Source organism: Equus quagga, chromosome 2, assembly GCF_021613505.1.
Source record: "Equus quagga isolate Etosha38 chromosome 2, UCLA_HA_Equagga_1.0, whole genome shotgun sequence".
In the NCBI taxonomy this organism is placed as follows: domain Eukaryota; kingdom Metazoa; phylum Chordata; class Mammalia; order Perissodactyla; family Equidae; genus Equus; species Equus quagga.
In genome coordinates this window covers 166,893,676-166,920,427 of record NC_060268.1, presented here as the reverse complement: position 1 = coordinate 166,920,427, position 26,752 = coordinate 166,893,676, and the positions used below count along the sequence as shown (strand labels likewise).

The 26,752-nt window shown below is 50.2% G+C and overlaps 1 long non-coding RNA gene across 1 annotated transcript; it reads left to right on the top strand.

Annotated features, from left to right (window-relative positions):
- Positions 1-10,236: 10,236 nt before the first annotated feature.
- Positions 10,237-23,698, top strand: LOC124233696 (uncharacterized). Its single transcript, XR_006887123.1, has 3 exons — positions 10,237-10,966; positions 14,135-14,261; positions 23,118-23,698. It is a non-coding gene; the product is annotated as an uncharacterized LOC124233696 (long non-coding RNA).
- The last annotated feature ends 3,054 nt before the right edge of the window (positions 23,699-26,752 follow it).

Genomic DNA, 26,752 nt, shown 5'->3' with positions numbered 1-26,752 from the left:
GTGAACGTAAGGTGCTCAGTGCAGCAGCTGGCATAGAGAAGAACTTTGCAAAACCCACTGGCCTTGGCATCAGTAAAGTCTTCTCATGGAATGGTTCTTGCTGAGCCCCTAGGCCCTCAGAGCTGAAAGCGACTTGAGCCCGGTGAGTCCAAGGTCCAACCCAGAGAAGGAATGAACACCTTCCTGGGGGAAGCCTTCTCTCATTTGTTCTCTCTAGAACAGAGGTCAGCAAAGTTTTTCTGAAAGGGCCAGACAATAAAAATTTTAGTTTTTTTCTGGCCATACAGTTTCTGTGGCAACTACTCAACCCTGCTGTTTTAACACAAAAGCAACCACAGGCAATATTTATACCAATGGGTGTTTGTACATATTGTATGATGTGCACATATGTGCTTTGTAACATATTGGCTCTGTCCCACCGAAATCGAATTTAGAAAAATAGGGCCACAGTTTGCGGATCACTGTTCTAGGAGAAAGCAACGCAGATGCAGCCAAAGCATTGCACAACTTGAGGAGCCCTGGAGAACAGGGAGACATGCAGGAAAACATGGAGGGGGCCTGGACTGAGGCGACACTGCCACCCTCAGAGTGTTTGTCCGGAAATTATGTCCCCCCAACCCCAGAATCATCAGAACCTCTTTGTGGGGTGGGGGACTAAAGCTCATTTGTCATTCATTCCACAAGTATTTATTGAGCACCTACTGTGTGCCAGACAGTGCTGTAGAGAATAAAGAAGACAGACCAGGTGCCAGCCTTGTGGACTTACGGTCTCCGGACGATCCTCACTCATGGTCACGTGACTGGTCTTTGGCTAAATTCTTAAAGTCATCCCTAATCAGAGAAGACCTCCTGCGGGAAGCGTCATTTCTCCTTCCTGGTGTTCCCAGAGGCCCCTGCCTGATCCATTAACTTCCAGGGGGAAAGGAGCTGGGGAGATGCCTTGTTAACTTGGCATGGGGCAGGTGACCTTTCCCACTCTGCCCCAAGCCCCCAGTGTGGTTCAGTGTGTTCATATTCTTTGTAAGCTCGTTGGTACTGCACATCCCATTGAAGATACTGGGATGCCCCCGAGGATTGTGAAAGGAAGGCAGCATTTATGGAGCAGCTTCTATGTTCCAGGTGCTTTTATGGTCCTGAGAAGCTATAGTCTTTATAACTTGCCTGCAAGGTGATTTGACCCCTTTCACAGTTAAAGAAACCCAGGCTCAGAGACATTAAATAAGTTGCCCAAGGTCACACTGCCTGAGACAGGGCCAGGATTTGAAGTCTGACTTCAAGTCCAGTGCTCTTCCCATTCTACTGCATGGACTCTAGGGTCTTGGGGTAATGGTTTTACCATTTACCCCAAGCCCCCAGGAAGTTACTGAAGAAAACAGATGTCTAATAGCAAAGATTGCCCATCGCCTGGCCAATTTCTGTGTTGTCTTTGTCCTTACTATTACTTATTATTAGGGTGGCAATGTGCCCAGTGTTTAGTAAAGAAATCATGTCCTCCAGCAGAAGCAGCCACTATTTTTTTAGGCTGGGTTTCCCAGGAAACAGATAGAGGTGTTGAGATTTGTGGGCAGGAAGCTTAGTGGGGAGAGCTCTTAGGATCAATACCCATGGGGGAGTGAGGGAAGCAGGACTGGACAACGGGAGAAGCTGGGCTGCAATGCAGTCACAACAGAGGCCCATCCCACAGAGAGTTCCAGAGCTGGGAAGCCCCTCAGTGTTGTCCTGACAAGAGCCAAGGGAGCTGGGCCTTTGTACTAGGATCATCACGTCACTGGATATGGGCTATCCCAGTGGAAGGGGCATGACTTTGGACAAGGCAACTCTGGTTAAGTGTTAATCTTCAGAGAGGCACTCAGCTGAGAACCTGCAGTAGCCATCACCTGGCAGCTGAGAGAAAAAGGGCCTCATTTGAGAATAGGAGAGCTGGTGGCACACTATAGCATCTGCCACAACTATTGAATGGAAATTTATTCCACACCCCTTAGTTCAAATATCCAACTCAGGAAACCTGAATGGCTCAGCCAAGTTTTGGATGAGCATCCCCAGTCTATCCTTGGTCCAATCAGAGACGGCTGGAGTGACAAACATGGCCAGGCTGAACCGGGTCCATGAGGCAGACGAAGACACATGTTGAGTTGGGGTAATCAATATCAAGGAGAAAACCAGAATGCCATTATGGAAACCATAAACTCTATGCAGTTATTAAGCTGAGCTACAGATTTATAGCTAAGCTCCCTGTTGGCCAAAGGAAAAAAAAAATCCTGATCATTTGGCATGATTTTCATCATATGTAAGCCAGTTTTACAGAAAAAATAAAGGTTTCTTTTTTTCTATGATCAATTCCAGGTCAATTTTGATTTTTAAAAAACCTTATGATCTGACGAACATAGGTTGGAGTTGGGTAAACAGGATGGGGACCCCACTGACACACTGGCGATCCTGAATTCCATGTTGTCCCTCAGCATGGCCAGAAGAAGGGTACCTATCTATCAGGCTGAGCCAGGAGTCTGGATGAACCCAAGATGCAGATTCTTTTCATTTTCTCAGAAGCAGGTGTTGAGTGTCCAGTACACAGCAGGTGTTCAAGAAATCCCGGCATCCTCCTGACAGTTGGAGGATAGGAGGAATGAATGGCCTCTTCCAGTCCTCTTCACCTTAAAAAATGACATCACGGGGGCCGGCCAGCTGGTGCAGTGGTTAAGTGCGGACACTCCACTTCGGCGGCCCCAGGGTCACCGGTTCGGATCCCGGGTGCGCACATGGCACCGCTTGGCAAAAGCCATGCTGTGGTAGGCGTCCCACATATAAAATAGAGGAAGATGGGCACTGATGTTAGCTCAGGGCCAGTCTTCCTCAGCAAAAAGAGGAAGATTGGCAGCAGATGTTAGCTCAGGGCTAATCTTCCTCCTCCCCCCAAAAAAACAGAAAGAAAATGACATCAGTATAGATGCGGCTTCAAGTTGAAAACCTGGAAGTCATTGTTGGCTCTGCCTCTGCTTCCCCTCCCCAAACACAAATCATAGGCATGCTTCTACCTCCAGAATGTATCTCAAATCCTTCCAGCACCTTCCATTTCTGCTGCCCCCACTCTAGACCAAGCCCGCATCATCTCCCTCCTAGACTCCTGCAATAGAGCCCTCAGTGCTCTGTCTGTTTTACTCTTGCCTCCTGTTGAATCCATTCTACACCATCCAGTTTATCATATAAAAACCTCATCAGATTATGTCATGCTCCTGCTTAAAACTCTTGGATATCTTCCCTTTGCACTTGGAATAAAACTCCAAATTCTTATCAAGGCCTTTCTTGATTTGGCCTCTGCTTACTTCTTCAGGCTCATCATGGGCCCTTCACAATCACGCAGTGTTCTCCATGAGCCCAGGGACCTTTTCTGCCACGTTCACTGCTATACCCTTATCCTCTAGCTCAGGATCTGGTATGGAGTGTCAATAAATATTTGTTGGATGGATGGATGGATGGATGGATGGATGTATAGATGGATGGATGGATGGATGGATGGATAGATGGATGGATGGATGATGGTTACACAGATGGAGGAAGGGCCAGTGACAGCCACATTTGATCAGATGACAGAAGCCGCTCCCTTGGAAAGGGCTCCCAGCCAAGCCACAGACTCCAAATTCAGAGGTGCCTCCCTCTTGCCAAAACGAACCCTGGCCTTTGGGCATTGGTGGTTCTGACCCCTGTAATCCATGACGTTTAGAAAGATGTAAGAACCATCGAAGCAGTACAACCAGTAACCTCCAGATGCAGCACAGCCCAATACGAATTAAACACCTCAGCATCTTCACACGATAATTGATCTGCCTATTTGTACTTCTTTCTTTTCTTTAATCTTTCAGTGGAGCTTCAATCTTCCCTCTCGCATTTTAAATTTCCTCTGTTCCGTGGTTGTCTATGGCAGAGGGTGTATTTTTTTCCTGATCTCTCCCATCCCATCAATCAGTTGTACAGAAACACACGTCCGCCCCTTGGATCTGCAGCCTCACAAAGAGCTATCACCTGGGCTGTGTGACGCTTCCTGTTCTAAGTGCATCTTTGATTTATTAAACATTTTTGAATAAAATTCTGCATACATTTTGAATGTTGGAAAGTTTCTCGCCCTCCCTTCGATGTAACAGAAAACCTGAAAGAAAGGAGGGATCTTGAGATTTGGGTGCCCCTTTCTGTTTAGACTTGTCAGCTTTCTATATAGAGTGTGCTGTGATGTTTTCAAAAGCTTTTCTCTTTTGGGCAAGGCAGACCTCTGGGCATCTCTCTAAAATGTACTTCTTCTAGACATCGCCTGCCATTGACATCTTTCCTAAGCATATTTGCTTGCTCTCTCTGCAGTGTGGTGGCAGCAGCCTGAGTTGGCACCAGACAGAACCAGTGGCAAAGCCTTTTGCTTGCTGTGTGACCTTGGACAAGTTGCTTAACCTCTCTGAGCCTGCCTTAAATAAGTTTTGTGTGATTAAGTGAGCTTATATATGTGAAAGTGCTGGCACACAGTAGGTATTCGATTTGTGTTATCTTTCTACCTTTTTCTATTCCATTTCTTGGTTTATTTTTAATTTACTATAGAAACTACCCCTTTCTCCAAATTGGCATGGTAATCAATGGAGCAAATTTTTGTAAAAGGAGTTAGACGAGAGTGGAAACAACACACACACAGCTGTGTGATGTCTCTCCCTAAATCATGCTTTCTTTCACTCATTTTAGGATAACTCATTGAATGCTGGGTACCATGACATCCTAAGATGCATAAGAACCTTCTTCCCCTGAGGGAAGACCAAGTAGGAAAATCTACAGACATCTATGCAAACAGGTCCTTGCTGAGGCCAACGCTGAGCCACACGGGATGCGTGGGAATTGGAGGAAGGCACGTGCGAAGAATGGTCGGTGCAGCATGGGTTCCATGTGTGGTTACAGGATAGCTCTCAGCCACCGCTCAGGCTTAATCACACCCTCCAGCCTCTGACCATTCGGTAAAACCAATCACCGTATTGGTGATGATTGCCAACACATAGTTATCATTTGCCCAGCACTGGGCTGGGCAATGTGGATGGAGAGTGGAGGACAGACCACACCTGCAGTCTCTACTTTCAAGGCTCTCTCACCCCATCTGGGGAAGCAGCCCTTAACTTCCCTGTGACTCAGTTTCCTCATTTGGGACATGAGGACAATGTCAGTATGTACTTCATAGGGTTGTCATGACAATTAAATGGGTTGTGACATATTAAGTGCAAAGTGCTTGGACCTATGCCAGCACAGAGCCCTTGTGAAATGAGTCCCTTCCTGAGTGTCTATGTAGGAGCCTCAAATACTATGTCTAAAGCGGCACCTAGGGCCCAGTTATTAGCATAAAGGGTGTTAAAAAATAGATTTTTGTGGATGAAATGAGCAGTAGTCAAGATAGATGGTTGAGTGAAATGACCAAGCAGGTGTCTTCGCCTGGGCATAAACAAAAGAAAAGAATCTGGTGAAGCCGGTCGCCAACACCTTCAGAGAAGATTTCTGGGTCTAGACTTCCTGTTGGTCTTGCTTCTGACTCCTGGTCCACCCAGAAGGCCGGCGGACCCTGCCATTGAGCTGTGATTGCAGTGACGCTTCCCTGCGATCAGCGTCAGAGTGCCTGAACAGGCCGCGCATGGGGACGCACAGGGCCCCACACGTGAGAGATTGTAGGCCTCTTTGTCCATGTGGCAGAACTACTCATATTGTAATGCCGCCAGGCAGCAGGTTGAGCGGGGCACTGTGTCTCCCATCCTCCTCTAATTAGCAGAGAGCGCTGCTATTTCCCAAAGAGCCTGACAGTGTTCAGTGAACCAACTGGCCTAGGTCAGCTCACAGCGTATAAGCATTTAGAATAGCTCCTGCCATGTCGCCCGGCCCTCAAATGCAAAGCCACTACTACCCTATGACACAATTAGACCAGTGTCAATTGTTAGACAAGTCAAGTGTTAGATCGCGTGGAACGGACAACATGCGTCACAGAATTTGAGAAGAGGAAGTCGGGACAGTGTGGCCAGAAGCTAAACTTGGTCTCCAGAGATGGGGGTTTTGTTCTAGCTTCCTCTTGTATCAGCTCGGTACCCTGGGCAAATCAGCAACTTCCCCGAGCCTCAGTTTCCCCAACTGTAAAATGTGGTTCATTTGCCGAGGTTGCCAATGTGGTGCTGGAGGGCTGGAAGGCTTCCTAAACCCAGCGCCCTCCCAATGGAGGGCTGGTTCTTCCCTCGCTCATGCTGATCTCCCTCTTCCCTGAACTGTTGACTATCGATTTGTGTGCTGTCACCGGGCCTTGCCCTAGCAGCCATTTCTGCAATTGTTTGCGCAGTCAGTGCTTATCAGTTGGCCTGGGGACAGGTGACTTTGTCTTAAATAGCCCCCTTTCTCCAGAGTTCATTTCCCCCCTTCCCATCTGCTGGGGTCTGTGGAATGTGCTTCTTCCGACTTCCAGACCTAGGCCACCCCTGGGCAAGGGTCCTTGCAAAGGACGCACATGAGTGTGTCAGTCTGTGTGTGCACCCACCAAAGATCTTTCACATCTGTCCTCTCAGCCCCACCCTCACCACTACGCTTATGGCCTGGGCCCTCAACATCCCTGCCCGGACCTTTGCAGTAGCCTCTAGTTTCTCAGCCCTGCCCTCAAACCCACCTTCACTGTGCCAGCTGAGCCATCTTCTAAAATGCCAATCTGGTTGTATCACTCAGCCACTTAGAACTCATCAATGGTGCCTCACTGCCTGCAGGACAAAGTCCAGGCCGATTAGAGAGACATAGGATGCCCTGCTAAGCTGGCGCCTGGCGACTTCTGCGTTCTCCTCTCCCCACCAACTTTATACCCAACTATACCGCACTTCCCTGACCAACATCCTAAACGCTCCCCCGCCAGAAAGTCTTCTCCCACGTCTGCTGCGGGGAGAACCCCACCCTTCTCCCTTTAACAGCTCAGCTGGTGGGTCCTCCTGGGGGAAGCTTTCTTCTCCTAGAAGTGGGAGTTTGCTGTCTAAGGACTCCTGTGGCATCCTCCGCATTTATGACCTTAAGACCTTGGCGAGTCACTCCTGGGGACACTTTGGGGTTGAGACTGTGATTCATTCATCTTCGGATTTCCAGCCCATGGCACACAGTGGGTGCTCAATAACAGTTTGCAGAATGAAATGGATGTGTAACTGTCACCTTAGGGGTCTGTGAGATAGCAGGGGTCTCGGAAGGGAGAAAAGGAAGAGGAAAGAGGGATGAAGGCGTGATTAGAAACAAGCGATGGCGCCCTCTCAAGATGGCAGGTCCCCGAATCCAGCCTGAGTCTACTCAGCCGTCATCCTTGACTTCCAGCCTTGGAGCCGAGTAAATAGAAGCGGCAGCAAGAGCAAATAAATAAAGGGAGCACTTGTCGATGGGCCCATGGGAATTGATTCTTTCAGAAACAGGCCACCCTTGCCTGTCAATACTCATGTTCCTGCTGGTTCCGGCTCCAGCTGACCCCGCCCACTGGCTCCCACACAGATCTCGGCTGCCAGCTGGTCTTGAGGCCTGGTGTTCACACGCCGGAACAGCAGAGCTGGGAGTTCGGGGTCTGCATCCCAGTGCCCCCATTTTCTAGCCCAATGACCTGGGACTGGTTGGTTATTCAACCAGTTGGAACCAACAAGGCCAATTGAATTAGGTAATATGTGGAAGATCTTTGCATAGTACCCTGCATATAGTAAGTACTCAATAAATGCAGCTATTATTTTCCTGGGCTGCCTCAAAGCAAGAAATTCAACAACCACAAATGAATGCACCTATTACAAGAGAAAATTATTAATGTACTTTATATAACATCCTAACGGTTCTTTTCTGAAGAACCGTTCATTCTTCATTTGATTCCTCCACTTGATTATGTGTACCCAAGGAAAGCATAACACAAACCATTGTACATCTGAATTAGCTTCTAGAAAAATCGTATATTTTCTTAAAGCCAAGCTCATTTCATGGTTGGATTTGGCACTTTGTGATCACATTGAGGCCAAGAGACCCCAGAGGTCTCTGGGTCTCTGGGTCTCTTTCTTCCAGCCCTGTCTCACGAAACCAGCTCTCTGATATGTTATTCACAGACGTCTCTCTCAAACATTTACACTGGAGACGGCACCATCCCCAGAGAGACACACACTTACAAAGAGAGCTATCAGAAGTCTCCCAGTTTTTGAGAAATCATTGATGATCACTAGCTGATTATGATATTTGGATAAACTAGTCAAGTCCTCATTTTACACACAAGCAGTGGAGTGCTTGAGCTGGCTCGTGCTAACTTGCAAGAGCTGATTTTACACATCTCTTCCCAATGCTAGTCAGGAACATCATATTGGTAGCTTGAAATCAACCATGTGGGACTATTTATATCATAGAAATTGGCAAATGCTATAGATCAGGGCTTCTCCCCCACTCTGGAGGGCCAGCTGCTAAACATTCACCAGCACACCACTGCACCCAATGGAAACGAGAAACGGTGGGATCAAGTGACTCTCCCAAGGTCACACAGCACAGTAGTTTAGAAGAGAAATGGTTAAACAGAACTTTTTGGAACATGTCAGACTTGAATTGGGCTTCTAAGGGAATGTGATAATGAATAGCATAGCATAGAATAGAACAGAATAGCATAGAACAGAATAGAAAGAATGGAATAGAAAGAGAGACAGATAGAATAATGGCCGCCAAAGTTGCCCGTGGCCTAGTCCTTCAGAACCTGTGAATGTGTGACCTTACATGGCAAAAGGGACTTTACAGATGCGATTAAGAGAGTGGACCTTGGGAAGGAAAGATGGTCTTGGATTATCTGGTGAGCTCAATTTCTTAGAGACATGAGTCCTTAAAAGCAGAAAATTGTTCCTAGCTGGATCAGAAGGACGAAACAGAAGAAGAAAGAGATTTCAAAGGGTGGGAGAGACCAGACTTTGAAGATGGAGAAGGAGGACCAAGAATATGCATGGCCTCTGGAACCTGAGAAACGGCCTGCAGCTGATGGCCAGCAAAAAAAAAAGACGGGGACCAGCAGGGAGTGCAGTCCTGCCGACACCTTGCTTTTAGCCCGCTGAGACTCACGTTGGCTACCTGACCTACAGAACCGAAAAGAATACATTTGTGTTGCTTAAGCCGCTAAGTACAGTAAATTGGATGGCAGCATTAAAAAACTAATAGTGAGGCTAAAATTTAGCTGCTAGAGAAAAAATAAGAAGAGCATGCACACGGGGGAAATGTCGAGAGCACAGGCCCAGAGGTAGGGGGTGGGGGACAATGCATTTTCAAGGAACTGAGAGTAAACTGCTTGTGTGCATGGCAGCCTCAAGTGGAAGCAGAGTGGGAAGTAACTTTGGGAGGGCAGCTCTGGGGCTCTGGTTGCCCCAGGGGAACTGGTGGCAAGCAGCAAGGACAGAAGTAATGGCAATAATAGGTTAATGAGATGCCTACAAGGGGAAGGGTGGGGCAAGCAGGTAATCTGAAATGAGCTGAATGGGAAGATGCAAGGCAAACAGCCTGAGGATGGTGATGAAAGGCAATTAACACTTAGCTTCAGGATGGGGAGCAATAGGGAGTGGTGGAGACTGTGGTGAACTGGAGAGTACAGGCCCCATCTAAAGGGGATGGCTCCACGCAGCATCAGCATCCTTGCCCTGTAGGAATGTGGGCCTGTGGCCAGAGTGTTAGCGTTTTCAAAAGAAGCCAGAAATCTTGAATTCTTCTAATTTCTAAAAATTGATAACTATGTCATTGGTTTTTTGGGGGTTTTTTTTGAGGAATATTGTTGCTGAGCTAACATCTGTGCCCATCTTCCTTTATTTTATATATGGGATGCCTGCCACAGCATGGCTTGATAAGCAGTGGTAGGTCCACTCCGGGATCTGAGCAGGTGAACAGGGTGAACCCTGGGCCACTGAAGTGGAGCACGGGAACTTAACCACTGTGCCACCTGGCCAGCCCCTACATCATTGATTTTTAACCTGTGTGGGCCACCAGCATCTGTCACATAAAGCGCATCCGTGGGCCAGCTTTCAACCTTTGTCTTCCACTCCTAGGTCTCTCTCCTCCTGGTTTTTGGATTTGGAGCGGATTCCCCTCTGGACTGGGTAAGCCTCCTCCCGGTGATGACGCAGTTCAGTAGTGGGAGGTCTCGAGGAGGGCGGGGGCTGGGCTTCCTGCCAGTATGGGCCCAAGTGACTCATAAAAATAAGACGGCAGATCATCCCTCCCCTTCCCATCACCCTGCTCTCCCAAAAGGGAAAAAAAAGAACACATTTTGCTGGCTTGCCTGCCTGCTTACTAGATGCCTGCTGGTTCACCTCGGACCCTGGTCTTTGACGCCGCGGAAGAACAGCCGGCTGGGGTCTGGCTGTTTAGGTTACGGGAGGGAGGGGATGGGCCCCTCCAGCCTGCGCTCCACGCTGCCCCCCCATTCACCCAGACTCACCTGGAGCCTTGGGGAGGGGTGGGAGAAAATGAGGGCGATCATTTGGATTTCCTGCCAGAAAATTTATTTATGCTAATTTATGCTGCATTTACCTGAACAGAATTCGATATTTTTCTTCCCAAATGCTGCTGTTTATTTTTCGGGTAATTGATCCTTCTTACTTTTCCTGTGCTACCAGATTGAGCGTTGCTGAGGAGGGCAGTCGTAAGTGGTAAAGCGCATATATGTGAAAAACAAAAGCAGGGGAGAGGTTGCCCTGGGACATTTCCTGAGGGAGCGGACCCTGTTCCTGGCTGAGAGAGCGTGGGCACCTCCAGCCACTCCACCACGCCACGGGACCATGGTCTCGACGCGAAGTCCAGCCTGAGCTGACTCCCGGGGCTGGCGGTGTGTCGGGTGGGAGCGCAGGCTCTGGGTTGCCGGGCTGGGCTGCTGTTCCGCTCTGCAACCACTGCTTAGGTCTCTCGGGATCCTGGATACAGTCCCTCCCTCAAGAGGAAGATCAGTGAGCGCCTACATTAGGTAAAGTGCTTTGTTGTTATTTCTTGACGTGTTATGTTTGTGAACATGCAGCCTAGACCACATGTACCCAGTGTGAAAGTACGCACACGCGTGCACACTGCACGTGGACGTCTGCTTGTTCTCAGACCCGGTCCCTGGCCTCCCGCTGCTTTATCTTGCCGGAGAGGGAGCTGTATTTATCTAGCTGTCTTGCTCTCCAGCTTTTGGGCAGGTTTGGCCACTGGAGGGCGCTAGTGAGAGACTGGAGGACAGAGGGAGAAGAGAAGGTAGCCTATCGGTTCCCTTCGCTTCCTGCGGCATCTCTGGAAACTTCTGGGCCTCCCCTGTGATCCCAGCACCCACAGAACCCGCTGGAATTTCACTGGTGACAATGACAGGGAACCTCCTTAAATACTTCCCAGTGCTAAGCGCTTTAGACGTACAGCAGTGCCCCCTTATATGTGGTCTTGCCTTCCGCGGTTTCAGCTACCCGCAGTCGACCGCGGTCCAAAAATATTAAATGGGAAATTCCAGAAATAAACAATTCACAAGTTTTAAAATGCACACCATTCTGAGTAGTGTGATGAAATCTCACGCCATTCCACCCCGTCCACCCCCAGACCTGAGTCCTCCCTTTGTGCGGCGGATCCACACCCTATGCGCTACCCACCCGGTCCTCACTTAGCCCTCTCAATTGTCAGATTGCCTGTCTGGTATCACAGTGCTTGGGTTCAGTAACCATTTTACTTAATAATGACCCCAAAGTACCACAGCGCTGGCAATCGGATATGCCAAAGAGAACTTATTGTTGATAATCTCTTACTGTGCCTAATTTATAACTTGAACTTTATCGTAGGTGTGTATGTGTAGGAAAGAAACACGGTATATACAGGGTTCAGTACTCTCCGTGGTTTCAGGCATCCACTGGGGGCCTTGAAATGTATGCCCCGAGATAAGGAGGGATACTGTATTTTAATCTTACTTAGCCCTCTCAGTGACCCTATGAAGAGGAGGCTACAGTCATCAGCCCCATTGCACAGATGGGATAACTGAGTCTCAGAGGAGCTAATCTGCCCACTGGTCCGTGGTGTAGCTGGAACGTGAAGTATGGGCTCTGACTCCCCAGCCCGTGCTGCCCGAGGCGCGCGCCCTACAGCACCCATGGCTGCCTCAAGCCTCGCTTTAATTAGCAAACTATAACCCTAAGCACCAGCCCCACCGGCTGACACCAGCCCATGCTGGGCCTCGGCAAGTGACGCTCCTCCCCACAACTCCAGGAAGGGGAGAGTGTCTCCGGAGGCTCCAGCAGTTAAAGTGTTGACAGACACCACTAGCCAGGCCGAGGAAGGTTCTGAGGCTTTGATGGGAGACAAGATCCCGTCCAGGCAGTTCCGGGAGATGGCTTTGCTCTGAACAGATGACTCAATATAAAGGAGAGGGGAAAGTGGAGGGGTGGAGGGAGGGGAGGGAAGGGAGAGGGGCGGGGGCTGGGGGAGAAAGGCCCCGATTTCACAGAGCCCAACCCCGACGAGACACTCTCTGATGACCAGGGTAAAGGCTTTGAAAAGTGGAGGGCAGCACCTCAAACCCAGCTCCCTGAAAGTGGGGGTGGATCCCGGCAGAAATCACATGGGGACCCCTGCTGTGGAGCCAGGGAGACCGGGAAAGAGTTCAGGTGATAAAAAAAAAAAATGTTAATAGAGGACTGAAACGCATGTGGCTGTAATTCCAGTCTCCAATTCCCAGTTTGAAATCCTGGGAAAGAACCGTGTCAGGCGGCTGCCTCTCTCGCTCCGCTGGACTCCACTCACCCCGGGATGATGATGCTCGAAGCAGGTGCGCCCTTTGTTGGTTTGTGATGTGAGAGCCACCATGTTAAATGTGGCCAAGCAGCCACCATGGTTTGAACGGCTCTTCTGTTGAGCACCTTCCATCCTCCCAGATCCCAGAATGACTTGCTGGCGACAGATGATAACATCTGGAGAGGAGATGGGCCCCTTTCTCCAAGAAAGATGGGGTGTCCATGCCTCTAGTTAGGAGAGAGGAATCCCATCAATGCCTCCAGTCCATCTCCAGAAAGGACATCTTAAGGCACAAAAATGGGGTTATTTTGCTTCCTGCTGAAATCCTTTGACACTTGCCTATTATGCTTAGAATAAAATCCAAACTCTACTTGGCCAATTAGGTCCTGCGTAGTCTGGCCCTTGCCTTTCAGCAGCCTCACTTTGGGCCATTCTCCCCTCCGCCTCCCAAGCTCCAGCTGAACAGCTTCCTCTCAGTTCCCCAAACACACTCTGCTCCCCATCACTACCACAGGACCTTTGCACAGTCACCTTCCTCATCTTGGACCTCCCTTCAGGCTGCTCTTTGCAAGCCTGGTTCCTTCATATTCTCTGGTCTCAGCTTAAATGCCTAGTGGTATTTCTTTTCAGAGAAGAGAAAGGCTATTATTGTCTGTCTCCACATCCTTTATGGTACTTCCACAATATGTAGTTAATTTATTTACTGGCTGTCCTTTTCAATGGCCTCTTAAGTCCCCCTCTCAGAGTTCAGGGACCGTGTCTGTCTTGTACATGCTTATGTTCTCAGTGTCTAAGCACAGGGAGGTGCTCAGTGAATATTTGTTGCATCCATCACTGGCTGAGGAAGGCAGGAAGCAGAGAAGCAGAGCTGGGAGTAGCCTCTAGAAGGGTAGGAATGTTGCTGTGGGTGACTGCTGAGGGGGTGACAGGGCGGGGGGTCGACTCAGTTGACAACTAGGAGCTGGCTGGCTGGTGGAGGGGGAAGATTAAAGAAGGGAGTCCACGCAGGCAAGAGGAGGCCAGTGCTGACCTGCTTCCAGGGCTTTCTGATCGGTGCCCAGGCTTTCTCTTGGCCTCTGCCCACCCAGTAGTAGATGTGTGTGTAAGCAAAAGTGGGGTGGACGTTGATTCCTTCATTTTATCTGGGCCAGTTTCCAGAGCTGGGGACACCAGCTCCTCATGCCTTTGCTCTCTCCTTTTTGCTTGTCTGTGGGACAGCTGCAAAGCTGTGTATGGTAATTCCAGCCTCCGACCAAGTGTTTTCAACTGTTTTGAGATGACGTGGATGAAGACATGGTAAGAGAAATGATGAAAGACATGATAGTATGCAGATTCATACACGTGCGGGTATGTAGATGGTACATGTGTTTAAACAATGCATTTGCAGGCATCATTTAGACAAAGATGACCAATGGAGGAACTAGGAGCTGTGCATCAGTCCTGTCAGGAAGAAGGAAGGAGGACAGATGGGAGAGTGTTTTGGTGAGCCAAACCCTCGTCTCTCCAAGTAGAAGGTCAGTAGACAAAGTGCGTGGTCGATAAAGCAAGAAATGGTGGTATAAGCAGAGTATTTGAGGATGTGGAGGTGACCACCAGGACAACTGAAAACAGAAACAATTTAAAACATTAGAAAGATGTTGCCTCTGGGCTTAGAGGGGAGGGTTGTTTTTCATGGTAAGCCATTGGGTGCTGTCATTTTTTAAATTGTGTGTGCATATCACTTTGATGCAATCTTCTTAAAAATTTATTTTTAGAGTGTGCATTTCAGTGGTTTCAATAAACATTTACGATATTTTTATATCTTCTAAAATAATCATACATTTAATTTTTTTCCAAAAGATGAAGACAGGTAGAATGGCAGCCAGGAAGAGGGAAGAGGTTGGAAGGAATGTGCTGGATGCCACGTAAAAACCTGGAAAACAAGTTGAGGCTGGAACTCTCTATCGGTGGACCTCTCCCCAGCTGCCCTAGGCTAGTTGCACAAACTGTTGCCTTTTCTGGCATGTTCCCCCATCCTACTCCCTACCCTGTCCTCCTGGGAAGATCTCAGATGCCAGACAGGCATGCAAGCTCAACATCCTTCCTGCCACACGATTGTGGGTGGAGAAAATTAATTACAGAGAGGCCCATGCGACCTGAGCTGAGTCAGTAAGCAATACTTGAAAGCTGACATGTGCCTGAGGTTCCCAGATCCCCATCAGTGGGTGTCCTTCCTTGTGCTCGAAGAGCTTGGAGCAGCGAGGACAGGGAGCTCAGTGTTCTCCTGGGGCTCCTTCCTCACACGGCCTGGAAGTGGTCCTCCCCATCCTTACCTGCCCATACACCTGCCAAGACCGGCAGACAACACCCCCATTCCCCGGCATCCATGCTGGGCTCCCAGGCTCATCTCAGTTCTACTGGCTGTGGACAGAGGGGAAGGGAGAGCTTTCGTTTCTCCTTTAGCCTGGAGCTATCTCCCTCCCTTCTGACTAGTCCTCTCTTCCTCTTTTTCCTCAATTTTTAACAAAACTGGGCGAGGTTGCTGGCACTGCCCTCAGAGCCCCTGCCCCTGCCAGCCCCGCTCTGCAAGGCTCTTGTGCCCCGGGTCCTGTCCCACCCCTGCTCCCGACGGCGGGGGCTCACAGGTCCTACCTGCAGACGTTGCAGTTCAGTTTTTACGGGGTGACAATGAACCTGCATGACTTATTTTAAGTCACCAACACCTGCCAATGAGCGCAGTCATCTTGGAAGCTCTCAACTGTCTTGGAGCATTAAGGCAGTCAAGCTGCATTAATCCTGTTGGGACCCACCTCAGATCTCATGTCCCATTAGCCCCTCTGATGACAATCTCCAGCCTTCAAGCGTCAACTCGGAGTCCTTCAGAACCAAAGCCGAACTCTCCCGAGAGAGCTGTGGTCCTGGGGTTGGAAACCAGGCCTGCCAAGAGAGAGGGGGTTGGCTCCCACGGGTGGGTGTTAGGGTCCTCTGCACCTGTCCTTCTGCCTGGACTGGAGGCAAAGCCAACCTGGGCTGCCCCTCAGTCTTTGCAGAACTCAATGCTCGTGCTTTCAATAGTGTGAAAACAGGCAGGTTGGTGGTGCTCAGGCTGAGACGGAAAAACAACTTGGTGGTTTGACAGAACCTTTGAGCAGCCCCCACGAGGCCACTGCTGCTTCTCCTCTTCCCTCTCCCACTCGTCCAACTGTCCTGAGGAAACTCTCACCCTCCGTTTGTCCTCTGCGGGCCTGTCATTCTGTCCTCTGGCTGCAGGGAAAGGACGCTGCCCGCATTTCCACAAACAGCTCGATGCAGGGGCTTTGTGGAGGGGCCTTTCTTATCTGGGCTCTCCTTTCTCAGAACAATGTTCAGGGCCAGTTCCAATTTGGGGATTAATCTAACCAAAGGACAGAATCTACTTCTCTGCACGGAGAACGCTCTCTGGTCCTTTGTTTATCTGTCTTCCTCCCACCCCCTCCCTGTTTCACCCTAATCTTTGGAGCTTAAAAAGGCTTAGAATGCTTCTTAGGCATGGAATCGTTTTTATAAGGCAACTATTGATGAGCTAAACAGAAATGACTTCCAAACAGCGTGTGAACTTTCCTCCATGACTGCATTGCCGGACGCCAAGCAAAAGGGGAAGAAGAGTCTTCCTGTTGTCCTATGTCATCAGAGATCTAATTCCCGGGAGAAGGCTGACCATCAGGATGTTCACATATGGAACCTTGAGCCTGCCTTCAAGGCTGCGATGCAGGGTAGCCTTCTCCATTCACCCAATTGGTGACAATCAGCTCAGTGGTCTCACCCCAGCGCAGACCGAGCCCTGGGCACTCTGACCACAGCCTGAGAGGAGAGCTACTTCCTTTCGCATCATCCTACTGCTGTCCTTCCATCGAATCACAGCAAAATTCTATTATAATGAAAAGATTCTATTATATTAGAATCACAGCACTCCAGTTGCCCCTCGCAGTTTCAACCCTGCTTTCACAGGCGTTCTCTCATTTGCTGCTTACCACAATGCCCTGAGGTAGGTCCAGGGATTCCCAGGTGCCAGATGAGGAGACTGAGGCTCAGAGAGGGTCAACGACTTACCCAAGGGATCTCGGTTGCCCAGGTGTACTGTTACGACTGAACTCCACGGCCCCCTGCAGCCCGTTCATGGTCCAGCTGCTCCCCATGGTGCTGAGTGAAGCTGGAAGATGCATGATAGTGGGGGCCTTGGGCAAGGTGTGGGCCTTTTTCGGTATCAGGAAAAGAAAGGTTTATGAATCATCCCCAGGTCAAGTCAGCTGGAGACTCCATGCAGTAGGATGGGGGAGAAAAGGACCCAGAAGAAGGAATCTCTTAGCTGAAATGAACACACAAAGAACAACTTACCTTAGCGAGCTGGGGACTTAGAATCCAGGGACCTTAAACTCTGCCAGGTAGGGTGTGTTAGAGCTGACCCTGCGCCCAGGAAGGGGTGCGGAATTAAGGGCAAAGCCATTTGATTGAGAGAGTGTTGTTTGTTCTTGAGAGGAGCAGAGACTAGAAGTCTCTGGATAATTCCACGCCTTTCCCCCCACTCTGCATGTTTAGACAGGTTGAACTGAAGGAGGAAAGACAATTTATGAAATGCTAACTTGCCTAGCAGTCTCCATCAATGCCAATTTCAGAGGGAAACTGGATGCACAAGTTTGTTTTTTTTTTTTTTTTAGGAAGATTAGCCCTGAGCTAATTGCTGTCAATCCTCCTCTTTTTGCTGAGGAAGGCTGGCCCTGAGCTAACACCCGGGCTCATCTTCCTCTACTTTTTTTTTAATATGTGGGACGCCTGCCACAGCATGGCATGCCAAGCCATGCCATGTCCGCACCCGGGATCCAAACCAGGAAACCCTGGGCCGCCAAAGCGGAACGTGCGAACTTAACCGCTGCTCCACTGAGCTGGCCCCTGGACGCACAAGTTCTGAGGTTAGACACCCTTGTGACGTTAGCTTTTGAATCTACGGCTCACGTTGTTGAGAAAGCAGGAAATGCCCGATGCTTCTTTTAAAATATTCACATGCTCTCCTGATGTGGAAGGACAAAATTGGCATGACGTGAAAAGGGGGAATTTAGTAATAAGAAGAGAGCCTGGGATGTACGTATGGAAATTTGTGGATTTTTGTCTTGAGTGCTGGGAGGAACGAGGCCCCCGGCTGTCTTGTCTAAATCATCCAAGGGGCTTGTGAGATGTACTCCAGGACGCCCGGAATACACAGCGGGGTCCTAAGGAAATAATAATGGGGCGTATCCTGCTCCCCAGCATTTCTACAGGGAAGACTTACCGTTACCCCAGACAGGGATTAGGCCTAATAAATTGCACGTCAGGATGCAGGAGGCACACAAAACGTCAAGGCTGCATACATACACGCATGGCCCTGAGCACAGAAAATTCATCATCCCCAGGTTAGACGCACGGCAGGCGCCAGCAGCAGGAAGTGGCCTGGAATGTGTCCCAATGAAGTGCAGTTCTTGGAACAGAAAAGGAAATCCCAACAATAATGCAGGGAATATTTCCCGCGGGGAGATTCAGGGCCCCAGGGACCTGATTATGGCTTATGTGAGCCCTGCCATCTTCCTAAGAGCGTATCGCCCATGCTTGGGTCTACACCCAGGCTTCTCAGCCTTGGCACCATTGACATTTGGGGCCAGATAATCCTTTGTTGGGGGCAGAGGGGGCTGTCCTGTGCATTTTAGGATGTTTAGCATCATCCCTGGCCTCCACCCACTGGATGCCACTAGCACGCTCCCACTTGTGATTAACTGACAATGTCTCTAGACATTGCCAGATGTCCTCGGGGTGAGGAGTGGGGCAAAATCACCTCCAGTGGAGAATCACTGGTCTGTATAAGGAAAGGCAGTGTGATTTTTGTCTCTCTGTTAGTCTACCAAAACCTCCAATGGCTTCCGGTCTCACTCAAAGTCCACCATGGACCCCAACCTCCTTTGTGATCCACTGATCCAGCCTCACCCGAAGCTTCTTCCCCTTGCTCGCTCCATGCCAGCCACTCTGGCCTGTTTGCTGTTCCTCCTGTGCAGCCAGCATGCTCCCTTGTCAGGATTTGTGTGTTTTCCCTGCCCTCTGCTTGAAATGCCTGTTGTACCACCCCAGGTAGCTCGTCTCCTCACTTATGAACGTCTCTGCTCAAATGCCACTTCCTTGGACATGCCCTCTCCTGACCATTCAACTTGAAGAGAGCCCCATGCCCATCATGCTCTAAGTCCTTATTCCTTATTCTGACTTATACTCCCCATAGCTCTGTTCACTCATTGCCGGCCTTTCCATATCTGTTGCCCATTTCCTCATCAGAACACATGCACCTTGAGGGCAGGACCTTGTCTGCTAGGTCAATTGCTAAATCCCAGCTCGTCCAAGAGGGCCTGGCCATGGTAGGTGCTCAGAGACCTATCGATTGAATTAGGCCAGAGACTGTGCCTGCCTGGTCACCAATGTGCCCTCAACGCCCACATAATGTTAAAGGGGGCTGTTGTGTTATGATTAATGAATTCTTGTCTGGTGTCCTCTCTTATAGGTGTGGGATGGGAATAAAATAGAAGTCAGAGGTAACCAAGCAAAATGCTTGTACTGGGTGTTCACCTGGGTGCAACTCTGCAGGGGGTTGAGAGCTTGGCTTGGGGTCAGACAGATCTGGGTCCCAATATGTGCTGTGGGTCCTGGTGAATAAGTCATACATTGCCTATTGGATCTTTGGCAAAGTGTTTAACTTCTCTAAGCCTCAGTTTCCTCACCTAGATGATGGGGATCACAGCCTCCCTTCTTTGCAGGACTGTTGGGAGGAGGATGTGAGATGATGCCTATAAAATGCTTGGGAAGTCCTGAACGCAGTGAATAACTTCTCTTAGTTATATATAAACACGGGGCTGGCCCCCTCAAAGGACTTGCAGTTTCATTAGAGACTGGGGAGCAGTCAAATGTAGAGCCAGGTGGAAATACTCCATTCCTGAGAGGGGCCAGAAGGCCTCGGAGGAAGGGAGGAAGATCTGGGTACCAGGTGCTGTTCGCCGCGGAGGTGGGACGGAAACGGGGCTGTCCTTGGCCCATCATCATCTCCGTTCACACTACACTTGATTTACAGAACCCATTCCCATCGCTGTCTCATTTGATCCCCACGTCACAGTAGACCAGGTATGCCTTTCCCCACGATGAGTAAAGAGAGGCTCAGAGACGTTGATGGACATAAAGAGCAGTGAGGAGGGGCAGGACCAGACTCTCATCCCGGTCTCCTAACTCTAAAGTCACTCCAACTTTCCAAGAAGCAGAATGTGGTAAGACTACACCTAACTCTAATGTAACAGGAGCCACCAGTCCCCACAGGCCACGATGTGCCGTCTCCTATGCTAACCGCCTTGCAGACATCGTCCTTGTTCATGTCACCATGGCCCTCGCAGGGGGTCCTCTTAGCATCTAGTCTTTGCGGTTGGGGGAGCTGAAACTCAGACAGATTAAGACACTTGCTCAAGGGGACAGAGCCGGGATTGGAACTGAGGCAGATCTGGCTCCCACTCTGTGCGTCTATCCTCTGTGAGATTCCACCTGCCCCTCAAAGCCAAGCGTGACAGTGCCCGCGCCCCCTCTCTTCCTGTGACCCATGCTGTTTGAATAGGTTGGTGATGGTGGGAACAGAGGAGACAGGGAAGAATGGCCCGACACCTTCGGCCTGGGCAAGTCCACCACGCACGTCTGCCCAGACCTTCTCGGCGTGAGCAGAGAAGGGCTGACTGAGCTCGGGGCTCAGGCTTAGTGGGCAGCTGGCTCAGGCGGGACCCCGAGGGGTGCCTGCCGCCACCTCCCTCCTCCCCAGCCCTGAATGGGGTGCCCTTGCCGCTGTGTCTCCCCAGCGGGGGCAGCAGTGAAGGGCCCGCGGGTCTCTGAGCTTCCACACAGCGATCTGGGGGGGCTATGTGGTCCTCCAGCTGGAGGCCTGAGGTCTGCTCTGTTCCAAACTGTAGGCTCCTTGGGGACTGTGTCCATTTTGACTGTGTGTCCCCCACTCACAGCGGGATCGCTGGCACAGAGAAAGCACTCTGCAAGTGTCTGTGGAATGAGGGAGTGAATCTGTGAATGGGTGGACTCAGTCTTTCCTTCCGTAACGTCCCTGTGCCTGACTTAGGCTACGTGTGCACTCGGGAATAGGACAGCAGGAGGAGGTCTCTGTGACTCTATTCTCCAAAGGCCCATGTGACCTGAGACACGTTTCCATATTTCTGTTTCTGCCATTTCCACCTGAGGTTTGTCCTAAGATGCTAAGGTTCAGCATCGCAGCTTCATGCTGATGGCTGCAGGAGAACGGCATACACATGCATTTCTTTGAGTGTCCCCTAGTCAGGAGTGACCCCTTTCACTCCTTCTCCTGGAGCTGGGAGCCTGAGCACATCCTGCCCTTCTCGGCCCTCCACTCTTGCCCTCTGTTTCTCCACGGCTTTGTTAGAGCGGACGCAGAGGTGGGAGCAGTGGTCAGGCCCCTGGGTCACACTTTGAACAAGGAGAGTCACTCAGCGACATGCCCTGGGCCTTCGCTCCCATTCCCCACTAGTGGGAGGAGGAAGTGTAACAGGGAACTCTTTATCTTTCCTACTAAACATTTTGGGGGGATGAGAATAACACATGAACAAATATAGGAATTAGAGAAATTCTCTCCGTGTCCTATTTATCCCCAGGAAAGGAACAAGGAGATAAAAGAGCATGGGCTGAGAAGAGTCCAGCAGCTTCCGGAGGGTGACTCACCACCGAGAGCATCTGATGGAAAGGCTTTTTATCTGGATGCCTGGCACCAGGCGAAGCGTTCCTCCGCGGTGGGCTCGGACCCGGAGAACAGCGCTTCTGAGCCGTTCCTTTACCATCAGAGCCTTCCACGGAAGGTCCCACCTCACTCCGTGGCCCTTCCCTCCCTTGCGTGTGGGCTCAGCCTTGGGACACAGCTATAGCACAGTGGTTAGAGCACAGGCTCTGAAGTCAGGCTGCCTGGGTTCAGATCTTTCTTCTGCCACTCAGTCACTACGAGATCTTAGGGAAGTTTGTTAACGTCTGTGCACGTCAGCGATCCATCTGTCAAAGGGGGATGATAATTCCCTCCCCGTCATGGCGAGGATGGAGTGAGGCAGTACATGCTTAGAATAGTTCCTGGCACAGAGGAATTTCTCGGTAAATGTTAGGTACTGTTATTATGCTATGAGTTAATCCCTCCCACAACAAATTGCCTTTCTATCCTAAACTCCACCCTATGAACCAGAACCTTCCAGATTTTTAGTGTGCTGCAGGCCGTCACTGGTAGGAATTCTTCAAAAGTCTCACGGACAGGTCCGAGGTCAAGTAGGGGCCCCATTTCAGGTCACTGACCTTGGCTCAAGGACATCTTTTCTGGCTTGGTAGGGCTCCCCTACCCATGGGTCAAAGGGGCCGTAGCACTGGTCCCTGTGGCCCCTCAGGAGCTCCTGTGATGTAAATCCTGGTGGAAATGGGGAAGGACACCGGAGAGCAGACCCCCTGGGGCACAAGCCCACGGAAGGGGGCCAGCGGGCAGCTCATCTCCTGCAGAATCCCTGAGGCCTCTCCTACTTTGTTCCTTACTGGACGATGCAACGGACTTCGACAAAAAACTGTACCCTGCTGATTCCTATCAGTGTAGGGTTTCTCTATCTCCCTCAGAGGACTTCCCAGGAATCATAACAGCCATGAAAAGATGCATCAGTTGTTTAAAATCTGTTCCTAAAAAAAATGAGGTGATAGAATAAAAAGGTAACTCTTATACATTCAAAGCTTATTACGTGTCAGGTACTGAACTAAACCTTTATATATATTATTTCATCTGATTACCACCAAAGTCTATTGAACTAGGTACTCTCTTATCTCCATTTTATGGATGAGGGAACCAAGGTTCAGAGAGGTTAAGTATCTTGTCCAAGGTCACACAGCTAGGAAGTGGTGGTGCTGAGGTTCAAATCCAGGTCTGTTTGACCTTTGAGCCCAAGTGACTTTATGACACATATAGGAAATGGAGTCTCCTGATAAAGGAACCATCTCTCTGACCTCTCTTCTGATTGCTTGGGTATTTCAGTTAAATATACACTTTCTTTCTTAGCAAAAGGGACATTAGGGGTCCTGTGCATGAGACTTCCTGTTCTCTATTAACAAAAACATTTTTTTCCTACTCATTTTAGGTGATATTGTGAAAAAGACACTTGACCCAGATATGCAGTATCTTTTGGAATAACCTCTTAATTAAGCCATGACCTTCACCAGGTTCAGCTTTTTCCTGAATGCACTCTCTCTTTTCCTGCCCAAACTGCTTTGAGTAAAAGCAAGGCTGAGCCTATAAAGTGGTGACCTTTCCTCTCCCTCTCTCCTATCTGCAGCTCTCCGTCTGCTTCCAGCCTCCCATTTCCAGCTGCCCTCAGGAAATTGCCACTGGATGTCCCCAAGGCACCTCCAACGCCACGAGCCTGAAACAAAGCACATCCTCTCCTCTGTGCCGAGACCCCCTTCCTGCTGAAGGGGCCCTTATCCTCCCAGCCCGTGGAGCTCCAGGTCAGAAGCAGCTTTGATGGCACCTCTTCCTTCCTTCCTGATGTGCCAGGAGTCGCCAAGCCCACAAAGCTTCCTTCCCAATCTCGCTGGGGTTCGTCTCCCGCAGCACCTTGGCCTGAGTTCCAGCCCTCCTCCCCTCTCCTCAGGACTCAGGCCCCTTTCCAGTGCGCCCAGCACTGGCTGCCAGAGACATCTGGCCCCTGCAGGACTCTTACCACATACCCACCCAACAAGCTGCGGTGATTCTCTTCGCCTACTGCTGCAAGTCCAGGGGCCCCGTAAAGCAGCCCCTCTCTGACTTCCTTTCCTGTCAGATCTGTCTTCTCACCCATCATTCAGTTTCCTGTGCTCCTTCTGGCTAGAATGCCCTCCCCCTTCGTGTATCCAGCCGTAACTACCCATGAGTCAAGACCTGGAAAGGTAAATTCCATTGTATGCTGTTTTCCCACTCTGCTTAATAAATATAACAGCCCGGAGCTCTCTAATGAGAACTCTGAGATTATTTGCATGGTCTATGTGAAAGAGAGCCATGATTGATTGGTGATGTCTCCCATGTCATGGGGTTGATGTCGTCATGGGTGTAGGAGGGAGAAATAGTTGACTAGTGATGTCTGCCATGGGTAAAGGAGGGAGACACAGAAGTAAGTTGCTTTGTCTTGAGCAAGAGATAGCCTGCCTTTTCCCAGCAGCCTTGAGACAAGGCGGCCCTGTGCGTCATCTTGCGAATGGCACACTATCATATTAATGAACACCTTATTACAGTGAGCTCTGAGAATACAAAAGCTGAGAAGATCTGCCTTCAAGAAGGCCTTGGCCTGGAACATATTTATCCCTCTATTCCATCCCATGCTGTTCTCTATCTGTACCAGACAATCAAAAACCTTACTGATGATAAGAGTGGCTGGCATCTCTGAGGACTTGCTGCGTGTTGAGCACTGTGCCACGCCTCTGTGAAGGAGGATCTCTTCACCAGGCCCATTTTTCAGATGAGGAAACAATGTCAGAGTGGTGAAGGCCTGCTCCAGGTCCCCTCAGCTGTAAGTGGTGGGACCAGGATACACACACAGGCCTGTCTGATTCCAAACCTTGGCTCTTAGGTTGACAGGTATTTTTATGATTCTTTATTAGTGTCCTGTGTCATTCGGTGTCATCCTGAACTCACTTTTGGTGAAGATGCTACAAATAGACTGTCAGGTCTTTGAGAGCAGACACCTGCCATATGCATTGTCATCTCCTCCTCTTCCACATACAAGCACCCTACACGGTCCTGAGCCAGAGTCGATGGACACTTGGAGTCTCTTTGACGCTCATTTTGAAGCCGGTCAGGCCCTATCAGTAATGTATCTGTTATTCTTTTAATGTATTTTCAAGGACTGGAAGGAAGGTCACAAATACATACATGGTATGTGGGACTGGGCTTGAAATGACTCAGAGATCCTAAAAAAAACTGCTCCAGGAGGCAAAAATACCCTCTTCTGAGGCCTCGATGAAATCTCTTGCTTTCACGCAGCAGCAACTTTTAGCCACAAGAGGGCAGTAAAGACAAGGCTACTAGGGCGAAATCCCGCCACACTCTCCATGCAGACCGCAGAGGCCGGTGGAGACCTCTGCCACCACATTGTCCATCCAGGCCGCAGAGGTGGGTGGAGACCTCGGCAGCAGCGGTTGCTTCTTTCATTACACCCACTGTCATAAATCTTTCCATGAAACCATGACAGGCTGCTGCAAAGATCTAACCCTGACTTCCCGGCAATTTCCAGCATAAACTAAGCTAAACAGGCTCTTATTCATGAATGTAGTTGTTGCATCTGCATTTATTGAGCACCTACTGTATGCCAAGCACTGTGCGATCTAGTGAGGGTGATGGGTAAGTGAACTGACAACTCTAGTACAGGTGTCTGAAAGGTACGTGCAACCTCAGAGGAGGGACTGACAATGATCCTGGCAGAGCCCAGGACAGCATCTCAGAGCAGGTGACCTTTAGCTGGATCTTGGAGGTCTGGGAGCTCACCAGATAGAGAAGGCTGGGAGCGGGCAGCCCAGACAAAGGGAACAGGGGAACAGCAGCCGCAGAAGGCACTGGAGTGGAAGTGAATTTTTTTACGGTTTGCCGGGGGCTGGAATTTGATGGCTATCTTCAGATGAAGATTCCTGAAATTCTCCCATCTTTTTTGGTCGGGTTTATAACCACCCGTGGGAGTGGAGCAATCAGCTCTGGCTAAAGGGGAGCAGTGGGAACTGTCTTTTCTAGAAAGTTCTTGTGGTTGTATTCTTTCTGAGCAGGTTTGTGGGAGTTCCCAGCAAGGCCATCACAGATCTTCCTTTGGAACAAGGCCAAAGGGACAAAGCTGGGCAGGAACCCCTGTAGGCGCCGCCACCCACCTTCCGCACAGGGCTGGGGGTGGGCTGAGGGCCCAGCTCTCTTCCCTGGAAAACAGGCCAGAGTCTTCAAGTAGCTGGATTCCAGCTCTTCTCTTTCTCCCCAAGCTCTTTTTCCAAAATAGCCCTTCCCTCTTTCCTGCTGCTTTAGGCCTTGTCTGGATTCCATGGCAAACAGCCGTCCTGGCATTGATCTGAGCCTCTGGGTGTAAGGCAGGGGCAGGAAGTCACAAGGTCACCGAGGTCAGCCCTGAGCTCAGATCAAGGCTCTGTCCACATCTTGGTTGTGTGAGCTTGCACTTGACACTTACCCTCTCTGGGCCCCCCTTTCATCTGGGAAATGGGCATCATAGTCCTTTCCTCCAAGGCTTGTGGTGAAGAGTAGCAGAGGTAACTGTCTGTGAACCAGGGTCCCAGGTGAGGGCCTGGGCTGTGGACCCAGCATGCCTGAGCACCCTGGGGGCATGACTGGGCATGCCAGGGTGGCAGGAGCACCTGGGCAAGGTCCAGAGCTTAACCTGCCCAGGGAGCCCACTGGGAAAGTTAGGTACCTTCCCTTCCCCTGCATGAGGAGCCCCAGTGAGGAAATGACATCCAGAAGCTGTTGGGAGAGGCTGTCACCACTGTCTCCTTCGGCGCTGTCCCTTAACCCAAGGAAGCTGGGAGCTGAGAGGGCCTGAAATGAACGAAGGCGGGAGTGCAACGTGGGAGCTGACCCCTCCCAGGCTGGGGACAAAGTCAGGATGGCCCCCTCTCAGCTGCCTCATCCCTTCCCCGAGTCATCATTCTCAAGGGGAGCCTAAGAGAGGGAGAGACCGGGCCGGAGGAGAGGTGGTGTCCATCATAGTATCAAGACTGCCCCCGTGGCCAGGAGGGGGTTCATCAACCCAGCAACTGGGGAGCCCAGTGGACAGGGTGTCAGGGCCTGGGGGGGGGCATAAAAGATGTGATGCCACAGAGAGAAAGGTCCTGTGTGTCCGTTCATCATCATCGCCATCATCATCTTCATAACAATAATAATGAAATAGTAACTTCGATCTACTGAGCACCGACCACACGGCAGGCATATTTTCTGTACACGACA